Genomic DNA, 14329 nt, shown 5'->3' with positions numbered 1-14329 from the left:
GCAGACTGTGACTCTTGGCTGATGGAAATACAAATCCCAGTGTCTGGAAAAACCACATCTAAATACAGCCCTAAAGAGCTATCAGTGCAGGATCCATAGCGTTGGAGTGCTATGAGGGGAGGGAGAAAAAATGTCATTCCATGGCTGTTAAAAACGAATGGAATATGCTGTAGAAGGAATTTAAAAAACCTCAGACAATACTCTTACTAAGGTATTTCCTGAACCTACACTGAAACAAAATAGTTTAAAGCTTAGTCTGTCAGCCTTCTTGTGCTGGCAGGACTGTGAAGAGAGCAAAGTAAATCCATATGCTTAGAATCTGTAAGGAGCAAGCAGAGCTACAAGAAACCATGTTGTGTCCACTTTTACTCATCCACTCACTGACTTGGTATCTTTCTGGTGTTTGACTTTTGATTTTAGTAAGAGAATGGTGCCTCTTACTGTCTCTGATGCAAGCCAGCCCCCTCAGCAAGCAGGCTTATCTCTGGTTAGTGCTGGTCTTACACCCTGTGAATGCCTCTCTTGGGCTGCAGTTCTGTGGTTATGGTGTGTTTTGCTTGGGCAGTATATTTAGCAAATTGTGTAGTCAAATGATTATGTTAGACTGAGTGGTTGACATCTAGTACACAAATAATTATGACACTAAACTTACTATGTATGAGCTGGAGCCATAGCTGATTCCAGTGACAGATGGAAAACTCCACTGAACCTTTTATTGGCCATATGCCATTTCTGAGTGTTGGCCAACAACAAGATTTGTTGCTAATATATAATGATTTAAACAGTAAAAAGAGCAGCTGCACTTTGATTTTTGGTGCCTTTACTACAGGTTTTCCTGGAGCTTTTGAATATCTACTGCTGCTTTCTAATGCAAAGCTGTCACTTCTAGTCTGTGAGAAGAGACTTTATCTTCCCAGCCCTATGTCTGTGGTAGAATTTTATATTTTGATACTTATAACTAAAGCTCTCCTCTGCCTTTTATTGCATTATTAAGTTGACAGCATAAAAATCTCCTGCAACACGGAACTGGAAATGGCTTGTAAGAAATTGGCTCTGTTGTGTAGTACTGCAACAGAGCTTCTTCCAGGCTGTCAGTAAGTCTTTAGTTTTATGGCCTGTTTGAGGACTGGGAGAGCAGCATTCCTCCAGCTGTTCAGAGAAAACAACTTTCCAAGTGTGGTTCACTGAGAGGAACTGCATGTCCTGTTCATGGTATTACTGGGGCAGCACTTGCAAACGCCTGTGTGAGTATAAACTGCAACTGTTACCTATGCAGAACATGCTATGGCCTTCCTCCTACTGCTGGTGGAGCAGGAAACCTGCTGCCATGCCATGTTTGGACCTTTGTTTCTCCTAAAGAGGGTTTAACTGCATTGTCCTTTGTCAGTCTGCTCATTCCAGTATTCATCCAGAGAAAACCAAGACTGGAATCTGGAAAACAGAACTGTTCTGGCATTTGGCCCAGCAGCAAAAAGCATGGTAAGTGAGGCACACGGCAAGCGTGTTCCAATAGAACTTTATATATATACATTGTGAAAAAAGAACACTTTATTTTACAAAATTTGTATTATGAAAGCTTGAATACAAATAAAGTTGGCTAAATATTTGATCATGCTGAGCATCACCAACCTGCACTGCACCGAGAAGAGCTCTAGAGGTTTCTGGGATGTGTTTGGCTGACCCTGTGGGTAAGGTAGAAATCATCATGTTGCTTCTGTACCAAGAGAAGCATGAAGTGCTCATTACATGAAGTGATTTTCATTGTTTAAGGCAAGCAGGTAGGGAAGAGAGTAGTTTACACCTGTATTCACCTTCTTTCATCTCCTCAGAAATCAGTGAGAAATGAGATTAATGTTTCTGATGAGCCATATGGAGAGAGTCCCACAGCTGTGTGCCTCTGACCCTGGTTTGTTTCCTGACCAGCTCATGAGATGTACTGTGGCTTGGGCTGGCATGAGGACAGAATTTTACATGGGCTGGCTGTACCTGAGCTCTGCTCTGCATGGCTGGGCTGCCTCTGGCTCTCAGGCCTGGTTGCTGATGTTCTGTTATGATGCTGCCTGTAGTGCTGATATGCTCTTGCCTGTGTCAGACTCTCTCTCTCATCTGCCTAGGTGCTTTGCCTTTTGTGACTGGAGCAGTTTTTACCCAGTAGGATTATCTGTGCAAAGCTTAGACTGCTAATTTATTTCTTCACCCAACAGTAAAAAAGAAGGACCTTTCTGCATTTACTGCTGCTTTGACCATTTTTTATAGTGTTTCTTGCCAGCTGACTCCAGGTCAGACAGGTTGGATTGGTTGCTGACAGCTGCATCCTCTGAAAGTGTCAATGTATTAGCCCTGCTCCTCCCTTTCTTCAATGGACCAATGTGTTTGTTTACTTATTTATCTTGTTTCTCTTCCCTTAGCCCTGGGAAAAGCATCTAACTGCTGGCTGCAGGCAGATTGTCTCTTCACAGCTAATAGCTTCTCTCTTGTGGTTTGAATGTTTGTTGGGTTGCTCCTTCTCTAACTCATAGTTTTTCTTTCCTGTCAGATTCCTCCTACAACTCTCTTTGATCTTGCCTACAGAAACCTATCTGTCTCAAACAGCCAAGCTGAGCTATGCAAAATGTTCATAAAGTGATTCAGCCATTTCCCACTTTGTCACATCATTTGAAGTGTTGGACCCATGTGAAACCCACATCAGCCATAGGGATAGAAAACTGTAATTTTTATTTGTATTGGAATTGAGAAACAATAGAGAGATCTAATTCTGAAAGAGGTTGGTAGTGGCTGTGTTATCATTCTGAAATGATACCTAGTGGGGAAAAATTATTGAGTGATGTGGTTGTACTTGTGTATCATCTCAGAGCTGTTAGAATCAGTGTCCCACACATGTTTTTACCTTGCATAGCTACTGCCTGACACCCCAAGCATCTGTGCAACAGAGGCCAAACCCTCTTTCATTTCTGTGTTTTTTACAATTTTTTGATGCTACTTTATTTGCTTCTTTTGGACTGGGATTTTTTGTGTTTGTTTGTTTGTTTTCCCAGAGTTAAAAAATCTCTTATCCAGGTGTTTGTGGTTGGGTGCAAACTGTTGAAAATAAAGCACTTTTGCATTCCTTATGTTGTGCAGTTCTCTAACACCCATTAGTGTCACCAGCTACATCACCTGCCCTCTTCATAATATCTGTTGGCTTCAATATGTGTTAGTTTAAAAACAAGTTAAATGATGTAGTATCATTTGCTACAAGGAAATATGTACCAGCTTATACCTTGAGAGCTTAAAGGCTACAGCTATTTTTCAGATAACTTATGTCCACATATATTATCCAAAGCTGAGGGAGAAGAGGGTAATTCTAAAAGCTGATGGGAAGATTGGTGAAGGTTGTTTCTCCCCTCCCCAAGTTGTCATTATGTACTTCCTATTGATGTTTATAGGCAGTTGTGTGTGCAGTCAGTCAGGAAAGAATCAGATAACAGAAAATGATTATGGTAGCAATAAAGCTCTACAGTTTACTTTTTTCCCCTCAATAAATTGGTTCTTACTTCATATAAAAATTGAATTTATTTTTCGGTCTGACAGGTGTGCTGTGGGTAGTGTTTAGCCATGGTTAGAAACATTTCCTTGTGATGTTATTTCATAGCAAGACCAGTGATTTACAAGTTCAAGATAAGAGTCCTTGGCACCATCACTGCAGTGTTTGAAGCAATTAAAAATGTGATGATTCTTGAGGTGACACGTGCAAAAGTGAAAACTCTTCACTAGAAAGCAGGACTTGCTGGTGTCAACTGGTGATTAGTATTTGTTGTCTTAAAAGCCCAAGGTTATTGCAGTCTTGTCTGCTTTAACGTAGCAAGCTGTGTGTGATGGGCACGACATGCTTGGCTGAGTGCTGTGGCTGCAATTTCTGTTCAGCTGGTACTCACACAGAATGAGCCTGTTAAGATCTTCAGGCAGATCTGGTTGAGCAGTCATGCCAAGCATGTCTTTAAAATCCAGGGGTGGGAGTAGAGACTTCCAACAGCTAAAGCAGCAGTGTATGGTGACTGTTTCTGTAACTGTTGTTAGTGTACTTGGATTTTCTAAGATGGGAATAGTTTTCTGTATTGAAGATCTGTGATAACTTGGGGGGGGATGAAAACGAATTCCTACTGCTCTTTTTGGCTGTTCTACATCCACTGTGATTTCTAGGGTTTGTGCTATTAGTGGCCTTCACTTGGCAGTTGAATGGTAGGAAGTGGGTCTCTGAAGCAGTGCTGTGTGGGGGCCACTTGGGGTTTGCTCCAGGCACGTGTGTATCATTGTATTTACTCCTGAGCAGTTTGGTTTCTCCCTTGCCTTTCAGTGGCTCACCATCATTTCCTTGTGTGCCTTGTTCCACAAGTGCTGCATGGATCTGTGCTGTCTGTCTGTCTGCAGGTGGATACTTCCCAGCTGTCTGGAGGCAGTGACCCTGCAAAGCACAGAGGGCAGTGTGAGAAACAAATGCACATTGCTGCCTCTGCTGGTGCTTGCAGGATGAGTTCAGCAGGTTCCTCCCATATCTGTAGCCTTTAAAACAAGGACAGTGTCAATGTTCTGTGTAGGAGTAAAATAATCATAATGTTCTAAAGATTAGTGTTACTTGAGAAGTCATTTTCTTGATTATGCTGTACATGGCAAACAAAACCGGAGCAAATGATCAAGTGTTTTGTAATGGCTGAGACAGGAGGTGGCATCTGTTGCAGTCCATGTGGATTTATTAATGGAGTGACCCTGTCTCCCTAGAGCTTGCTTCTGTCACGTGCTGCCTCATTCTGTGCTCCCTATTGGAGTGCATGCAAATATGCTGTGCAATTGATACTTAATTATTGTTAACATTTTTAAGGAAAAACTTATGTTCTTAGTTCCATACCAGTGTTGATAATGGCTGTATCCATACCAATACAGGCAAAAAAAAAATCAAGATTATTCATGCCTTTGAGTACCTTACCTTGATTTTTCTCTTGTTGCACTGAATATGAAATATGAGTAAAATATTGAATGAGAGAAAATTTTACAAACCAAATCCTGGTGACCTTCTTGTTCCTAATCTCAAAGCTGTCAAGAAAAATCCAGATGCTTTGGAGCCATATCCAAATGCAGACGAATCTCAGGTGCAAGAGGAGTGGCTATTATTCAGCAGCAGTGCTTATCAACATTTTTCATTATTCTGCCTCTAACTGAAGTGATAGGTCCTGCATGTTTGCAGCTGATTTTCTATCAAGTTCTGAAGGAACATAATCTACTTTAGTAATAAAATACTTAAGTTGCTAGGTCATTATGGATCTAATAATTTACCTCTGTGTGTAAATGATACTTACTACCATAATACCTTGTTTGAGATAGAAACAGTTATGGCTAGATACCCCTAAATATTTTGTTCTTAGGAAATTAGCTTGGTTGAGTAGACTGTAAGGTTGTGATGTTTTTCTGAGGTTTCTGTCTGCTTCAGGTATATCTCTACCATTACATACCCAAATATGCAGTGAGGACATTTGGTGAATTTAAGAGCTCTCAGAAAGCAAATGTTCCATCACAGCTAATGTTCTCCTCCTGCTGGTTACAATACCTCAGGATATCAAAATGAATGGCAAAAATGAAAGCAAAACAGCATTTATTTGACCACTAGTGTGAAGCATCAATGTGAAATAAATTAGAACTTGTGCCTGCTTAAGACTTTTCTTTATATTTTTGATTTGTACAATTTTATGATCTCTTTCCTCTGTTGACCTTGAAAGCACTGGTTATTTATTAGCATAATATGATTACATTCCTTTCTGCAGGGTTTAAGATGAAAATTGAAACCTTGCATAATTTGACTAAAAGCTGCTAGAGCATTCAGCCAGCTGTTGAAATTTTAAGAGAAACCATATTAAGCAAAACTAAGCTGTAGCTGTCAAACTGATACCTAAACACAGCCAGCACAGCTACCTGGGCAGGAGGCACTTTGGCTGCCTTAATTTGCTGGCTACAGATATGAAATATTAGCAAAATGCAATTTGGTGACAGCCTACACACCGTGGGCCGTGGACTCTTCTCAGTCCACATGTGCAGCTTGTACTATAGCCAAATTAGATGCATTCATAATTAATTCTCTCCCTCCCCCTCTCTCTCTCACACATTCTGTTCTGTACAATCTGTATTTGTGACTTAGATGGACCAGGGCTTTGTTAATTACGTGTCCAGGAAAGCATTGCTTGCTATCAGCTTATTGATTCTTCAGTGATATAAGGGGCTAAGGACTGATTAAAAACTCGTGGCAGAAATAGCAGCAGCAGTAATCTTACCTAAAATGTGACCATAGTTTGTTTAGATGGTGGGTTTTACCTTTAAAAAAAATTCTACTTTGGATGTGGATGACTAAGTGTTGCTAATTCCCATTTGACCAATGCAGTGGATATGTGCCAGAACTTGCTTAATATCCTTTCTTGGTCCTAAAGGTAATTAATTTGTTAATGCAGAAGCAGTCATTAGTACTGGTAAGTGACTCATTTGCTTTATTTTGCTTTATTTGTCTTCTCTTGCAATAAAAGTTGTAATGGCTGTTGATATCTTTAAATCTATCAAGACCATTATATTCTCAGAATCTGGCTTTGAAAGTATGTGCAGCCTTGGTGAGTTGCATGTTACAGAATTATCTCGTTTGGTTTCTGTTGCCTGTGGAATGTGAATTAATATTTCAGTAGAATAAGGACAAGTTTGTTCTTTTGTAAGGTTGAACAAAAGGCCAAAGTGGTACCAGTACACTTGGTTACCTACATGGCAGTAGTGGATGTTTGAGGAAATGGTCTCTGCTACAAGGTTTCACCTGAGTTTGAAAACCTTGAACTGCTCTGTGGTCAGAGAAACTTGGATATCCAAGCAGGGGAAAACAGCTTAAAGCTTTTGTGTTGTCTGTGGTGGGGTTTGTTTGTTTTAAATGGAGGCTGTTTGGTATTGAGCTTAGGAACTGTAAATGCCACTCTGTTTCCTCTCTGGTGTTTCAAATATTCCCTCTGAAATTCTACATACTGAGTACTATAGACAGATGATATTTTACTTAGAAACACTTACTGTTTTTGTTTCAAAACACCAGCTGAATCTGCAGCACTTCATAAATGTATGTGCTATTTTCTCAAATAATCTCTAATACTGTATCAAATATTTTAATATTTGAAAACTAATTCTGAACTGGACAGAAACTCTTGTATTAATAGAGATTCTGTCCACTTCAGATCTGTACAACATTTCTTTTTAAGCTCTTGATATGCTACTATTTTACAGTGGTGTAGGAGAAAACAGCACTGAGGTCTGTTCAGTCATTTAATGTGCATTCTCTGAAGTCCAGATTTAAGAGAATGAGGGGGAGAAAGGACAGTAAACAAGAGATTAGCTATCAGTGGCTAAACAGTTCAGAGAACTAGTTGTTCTCCTGCTGGTTTCCATTTCTGAAACCAGCTCAGATGGCCCAGGGGTGATAGATAGCATAATTTCACTTCATTCCACCATTATTTTGTAGTGATATGTAACTAAGCCATGCCTTTTTTCTGCCTAAAAAAGTTCTTGTGTTATTCAAACATTAATTTGGTTTTTATCTTGGTTTTGTTAAAGATTGTGCTACAGGCTGTTTTGTGAAGAGAATTTTAAATGGGCCTCAATCCTGCACTATGGTGCAGGAGGGTTGATGATTGAGCTCATTCAGGCTTTGTGAGGAATTCTGAAGCTGTGTGTTGTACAGCCAGGTCCACCTTTTCTGTATTTCTTAGTCATGTGAAGGTGTATTTTCTATTAGAATTTGTTGCATATGCCTACCTTATTTCTAAATTATCCCACATAAAAGAGAGAGATTTGCCTAAATATAGGTGTAATATATAGAATTGTAAAGAAATTTGATGGTAACTGGTGAATATAACCATTTACTATGTTCTTAAAGGGTGTTTAAAAACAAAAAATCATGTAATCCCACAACTTTAGCTTATTTTAAACTGTTGTACTTAGTTGAGCATTTAATGAGTTTCTTCATCTTTTCTCATATTTTCACTGCTTCTGGATCTTTCACAAAGATCAGTGGACTCCTGGTGTGGTGGGTTGGTGCCAAATGCTTCAGTTACTGTTGAAGCTGTGTAGCATTGATAATGGTCATGCCTGATTGTTGGCAGGGTTGAAGTTGGGCTTCATTGTGCTCAGCTTGGCCTCTCTTGTAGTGATTGGCTTGTGGCTTGCCCTGGTGACTTCTGGCTGGTTTGGTTTTCTTTTATTCCCATTATTCCAGAAAGGATATGTATTTTTGAGTCTTTTGCTAAACTTTTGTCAACATTGACTCAAGTTTTGAGATAGAGGGCTATTTTAACTCAAGCCTTGACAGTTGAGTCAGTGTGATGGCTGTTTATTGATGACTGTCCTTGATGACTTGAGACTTTCATTGCCCCATCAGAAAGACAGTAGGGAATTTTACTGCATTTGCAATTTGATTAAACAGGACTTCTTGGGAGGATGTTTCTGGCATGGGAAAATTTTTGTCCTTAGAAGACAACTTCTTTTTCCTAGGAAGTTTGTGTTACTCCATGGAGCCACCTTTTATTGTAGGTAGCCAAAAGACAAGTACTGCCTTTCTTGTATATCATGTTCATTCTTCCACCCACCTTTAAGCCTCCTTTCTGGCAGAGAATTTTGTTCAGGCTTTAACAAGATAGTCTTAATTGAGTTGCCTGCAATTTCACTAGCAGTGAGAAAAGTATAATTTTATTATTTTAAAGCATCGATTTAAAGTTTTATTCATTGGGTTGCTCCAAACAATGTCTTACTGAGATAACTATTTTCTGAATTTATTTGGCTAGTGTACCATCGATTGCTGAGGTGCTATGTAATTAGCAAGGACTAAAGTAAGCATATCAAGCTTATGCCAAGCTGTCAAGTACTTTGTGAAAATGAATTCAGATAGACAAAGGAAAACTTTCCTAAAGGTGCAGAAAATCACCATGGGAAGTGATGCGTGTCTCCAGCAGCAATCCTCTTCCATGTCTAGGAAGACAACCTTGGAAGCTGTTTAGTGCTTTTACCAATGGTAGACTTGCAGGTTACTGTCTTCAAGTAAATTTCCTCCTCTCATCCAAGCTGCTTCTCAAACCCAAAATTTCTCTGATTTTGTTTAACACTTCTCTCTCTTTCTTCGATTCAATCTTCCTCTGTGGTCTGAAGTGCCCACCACTAGGTCTCATCAAACCCGCTGGTGTTTGCTGAAACAAGGCTGTCTGCCTTGGCTTCTGTGTGCCCAAACAGCTGCAGCAATTTCCATGTCACTGCCTGCAGTAATTTGTTCCTGTCTCTGCTAGAGGTTGCCCTCCTGCAACAGAATTGGTGTAGGGGAACGCAGCCACTCCATTTCACAGTCCAGCACCTTAGAACAATTCCCTTTTAGTTCACACTAATCCAACCCATGTGTTTCACACATCACTGTGTGTGCTGTTTTGTGAACTCCAGTGCTAGAACAAAGGGTTGGAACAGGGAGGTCCACCTTAAAGCATCTCTAGTTCCTGCCCATGTGCTGTGCAGTTGTAGAGAAACAATCACTGTCATGGTAAGTCACTCGCAAGGTGCTGTGCTGCTTCAGATGTTTGCAAGGTTATTTAGCACTTTGGGTACCCCAAGAAAATACAGCTTTTGCATTGTAGACAAATTATAGTCCTTTCTGCTCAATACTTAAAGGATGCTTCCAGAAATGAACACTGAACTGTGTCACTGACAAAATTCTGCCTACCCAGAATCTTGTTGATTTAACAGTAACCTCAGTCACCATCCAGTATGCATTGGAGAATCCCTTGGATTCTCCTACCTGGCAGGATTTGAGATTCATAAGAATTCCTCCAGCTCTGGACCTTTTGAAAGCAGGATTCTGGCTGATTTCTATACTTCAGTCATTCATAAAAAGTGGACTTGGCAGGGAAATTGGAAGGCTGGTGACAAATGCATGTACTTGTCTGTGATTTAAACAGTATCCATATTCTGGAGTCCTCTAACTAGAAGGCTAGGATTAGGTGAGTTTTGTAATTCCCCTCCTACAACTGTGCATTTGCCCTCCAACAGCTGTCTGCTCACAAGGTGCAATGGGCTGCATCCTAAACGAGTACAACTGAAAGCATAGCAGCTGAATGAAGGGAATCTTGTGCAGTGTTATTTTTCAAGTCTGGCACCTTTGACAAGAGAGAGAGTTTCATAATTCAACTCGGTTTTTCAAGGCAAAGGCTTCTTACCCATGGGCTGTGTGTGGTCTACCAGGGTAATTAATCTGGCCAGCTTCCTGGCATAACTTGGAAGAGGCTTGCAGGCAAAAGAAGTGGCTCTTTTAGCTGGGGTAGTCTGCTCCTAACTACCTCTGTTCTGCTGTCCTTCCCCCTTGTCAGGGTATGTGTGAGCAGGGGATGTTTGTGATGGGGCCCTGCATGGCATGAGTGCCATGTTACAGCTACACAAAACTGCATGGATTAGTTGGGAGCCTTCTGATCTTCTGACCACTTGCAAGCAATGGGGCTTAAACAGGATGTGCATCAGTTTTCCAAAACTGCAAGAAAATAGTGAAAATATAACTGAGGTAAATATATTTTGTCTACCAAAGAGGAGCAGGAAATTTATTCAGATGAGTGCAATTACCTGTAAGGGATGTGTATTTTCTCTAACAGCAGCACATCTGCTCAGACACGCAGAAACACCTTCCAGGTATAGGCAGAATCTAAGCCTAACCCAGTGCTGTCTTCCCACCTTAACTCTGTGGGTATTTCCCTAGGTATGGCAGTTCTCAAAGAATAGTTTTACTTTATTTATTTACTTTATTTATCCCCTTCATTTTCTAGACTTTATAGATAAGGAAGGCTGATCCCTGGGAAGGATGTTAAGCTACTCTGCTTTCAGAAGCTAGGATAGAGAACTGGGGTAGAAGCAGTGTAAACTATGTACTGTTGCAGCAGTGGGAGTCAAAGGAAAGTGTTTTCTCTCTTTTTCTTTACTTTTGATTGAGAGTGTTTGCAGAGTGGATCTGTTTAATGATTTCATTTTGAAAGGTAATTCAGATTAATATTCTTCAGCATGTGTTGTTCCTTCATTCCTGTCCTGTATTCCTTGCTCAGGACTTTAAATCTTGCAGTATGGCAAAAGCCTGAAACCATGAACCACCACTTGGGATAGCAAAAGCAAAAAAGGCTTAAGAGAGTAGTGGAAAATGGTTTTGCTAACCCCACGTTCACCTCCCAATATTGGATGAATTGCACGTCTGTAGACCCATCTGGCACTGCAGAGGAGTAATATCCTTTATGACAAAGACATTTTACTTAAGCTTTTCTTCCAGCTCTGGTCCAGAAGGGGGAAATTGATTTAGCCTGTGATGTTAGAAACCAAAATCAAGAAGTGTTGAGACAGAGGGCAAGCTGCACTGTGACACCTTCTGTGCATTCAGACTAGAAACTGGATCCTTTCCCTATTGCAGTGATCTCTCCTTCTCATCTGTTGTTCCCTTCTTATCCAGACACATGCAAAGTCACATGTACTGTGCTGACAGCACTGCAACTGTTCTCCCAGAATCAAAGGGCTCCTCATATGAGCTCATCTGCTCTTGCTGTAAATGCCAGCCTGCAGAGGACAAAGCCTTGGATTTTTTTCATCCCAAAAGGAAGCCTTTAGAAGAAAAAGATTTTTGCTGGGAGTGTTTGGGAACAATATCCCAAGGGAAAATGTTTTTTTCTTCTGTTGATGCCAGTCTGACTTACTTTTGCAGCTGGAAACAGTCTATGAAGCTGTTATTTCTGAATGAAAGGGCAAGGATTTTTGTGACGTTTATTTTGGTCCCTTTGGCTCACATGGGGAAGTGGGACAGTAAATAGATTGTATGTCTGATATTTAAAATGATAACAACTGTTTCGTAAAGTACCAGAGGCTCTAGTCCATTCCTAAGTAGAAGATTAGCATTTAAAATACAAGGTTTTTGAGGTTCTAGTCAATGGTTGTTTCTATGAGAGACACCCTTGTGTTACTGCATTTGTGAACATTGTATAGATCCCAGTCCAACAACTTCTCTTTTCCTCTGGTGCAATGGTTGGAAGCTCCCTGGGTGGCAGGAGGGCTGCACACTCAACACTCATGTCTGGACAATACTTGTAGATGAAGGGTTTTGTTTCAATTTCGTTTTGATCCCTTGGGCTTATGTAGCTTAAGTGATCTCTTCAGTAACCAACAGCCTCAGTGTTCATGAGTGTAGTGCATCTTGCATTCTTTCTGGAGAGCAGCAAGCCTGCCAATGCTAGTCCCAGCTCAGAGAGGAGCATGTTTCTTGGGAGCAAGTACTTTGTATGAACCAGAATATCTTGCCAAATTAGGTTGATTAGGGATGTTGGTTTTATTAAAAAAAAAAAAAGAACTTCTGGTGAGAGGTCACTCCTGTAGGGGGATAGAATATATGAAAATAAAGATAGTGTAGAAACTAATCTCACCCCTAAGGAGTTGCAGCTGGGCCAATTAGCAAAGATCAGGAGCAGGCCTGACTTTAACAGGCCACAGGTGTAACCAATGAGAAGCAGATGCTATAAAGAGTGGGGTGGCTGGGTGGGGAGGGAGCTGGAGTCAGTTGGCTGCTTTGTGAGGCAGAAAGGGTCAGTGCTCTGAGGAGCTGCCCACGAGGAACACCAAGAAGGTATGGAACTTTTGTGATAAGGAGACAACAGTATGGAACCCCTGTGATAAATGAGAACATACTCCCATTTTACTGTTTTGGAATAGATAGAAAGTTACTTTTAAAATTTTTTTCCTCCTCCCTTTAATTTTTTTTCTTCTTCTAAACTGAAAGCAGCTTTTCATTTTAAAGCTCTTTTTGTGCAAGAAAAGCATTAAAACCAAAGTGAAACACAGACATTTAGATTGAGTTGTAATAATTTTATGGGAAATTGTATTATAAATTCCCATTCAGACTTGGCAGAAAGCTGAAGAGTTGAAAGCTCAGAAGCTTTCATGAAACCAAACCTCTGTGCTTCACACACTTTTCATGCCTGTCCCTGCAGTGGTTTCCCCCCAGGTGACTGCAGTGCACTGCAGCGGGGATACCTGCACAGAGCAGCAAAGGCTTCAGCGTGGTGTGGTGTGTCTGGTCCTCTCCATATGAGCACCTGTATTTTCATTGCTGTAATGCTGAAGTTTGGCAGTGATAATTAGCTGACAATATGATTCTGTTGCTTGCTGATGACTGTCAAATTTTGTGGCTGTCATGCTCAGAATGTGAAGCATTCAGCGATTACTTTAAACAATTGTATGAAATGAAGTTTGAGACATCCCTAACTGTTATGGTATAGGCTCATTCAAATAATCTGTCAGAGCAGTGCTTCAAATGTACCACAGGAGAACTCACCTAAAAGAGGAACTGAACTTGATGTTCCATGCTATTAATGCTGGAAATTTTCTCTCTTAAAGCTTGGACTTAGCTTGTGAAAGGTGTTTCACATTGTATGCAGGTGGAACTCATTTCATGACTATTAGGGGAACTGTGCTGGTGGGTAACTCTTAATACTTGTATTTTTTTTAATCTGGAAAATAAATCTGATGGGGTTTTTTTTGTTGTTGTTATAGCTTCTCCCAAAATTGTGGGGGAACAAAATACACACAAAAGCAAATGTGACCTTCATGCCTGCTGTCACAAATAACCCCTTGAAAAATCATAATAGGAAGGATGAAGATTGGTGCCTTTGTTAGGAGAATCAGTTTGCTAGCAGGACAACATGATGTGCAATCTCCTTCTTGTCAAGGCTGGTGGTTCACCTGCAATAGCACATTTATAGTCTCTGAGGGATAAAGAGGAAGACTCCTGAAAGGCCAAGATGTCCATTATGAAGCTGTCAGGCTGGAAAGCTGCTGTTAGATTAATATGAGCCCAGTCAACTTTTCAAAACACACATTATAAAATGAACAATGCTTAGTGTTTAATGTTTTCAACCATCCATTAAGTCATCCTTTGAGGTACAAAAGATGTACTGGAGCAGAATTTGTAAATCATTTAATTCAGGATTTTTTCAGTAACTGCAGAAATTATTAAGACTGGTTCTCAAACATTTTTCTCTTCCTTCCTTTCTCCTTGCCCTAACCTATTTGGGTCTTGTAAACACAGTGGGAGGTGCCCTATCAATACACTGTTGCAGAACCCCTAGGAGATGGGGGCAGGACAGAGATTGCTGTGGTCAGTAGGACTGGCTGGGAGAGAAGGTGCCCTGCAGCAGAATGTTTTACACGCTTCTGATTCCCTGTTTCTGGGGAGTCTTGCCTGAGCCTCTCAATCAATTCCTTCATTTTCCAGTTTTTCTTCAACCTAGGA

This window comes from Zonotrichia leucophrys, chromosome 10 (genome assembly GCF_028769735.1).
Source record: "Zonotrichia leucophrys gambelii isolate GWCS_2022_RI chromosome 10, RI_Zleu_2.0, whole genome shotgun sequence".
Lineage (NCBI taxonomy): Eukaryota > Metazoa > Chordata > Aves > Passeriformes > Passerellidae > Zonotrichia > Zonotrichia leucophrys.
The sequence above is the reverse complement of the archived record's forward strand: the minus strand, read 5'-3'. Positions refer to the sequence as shown.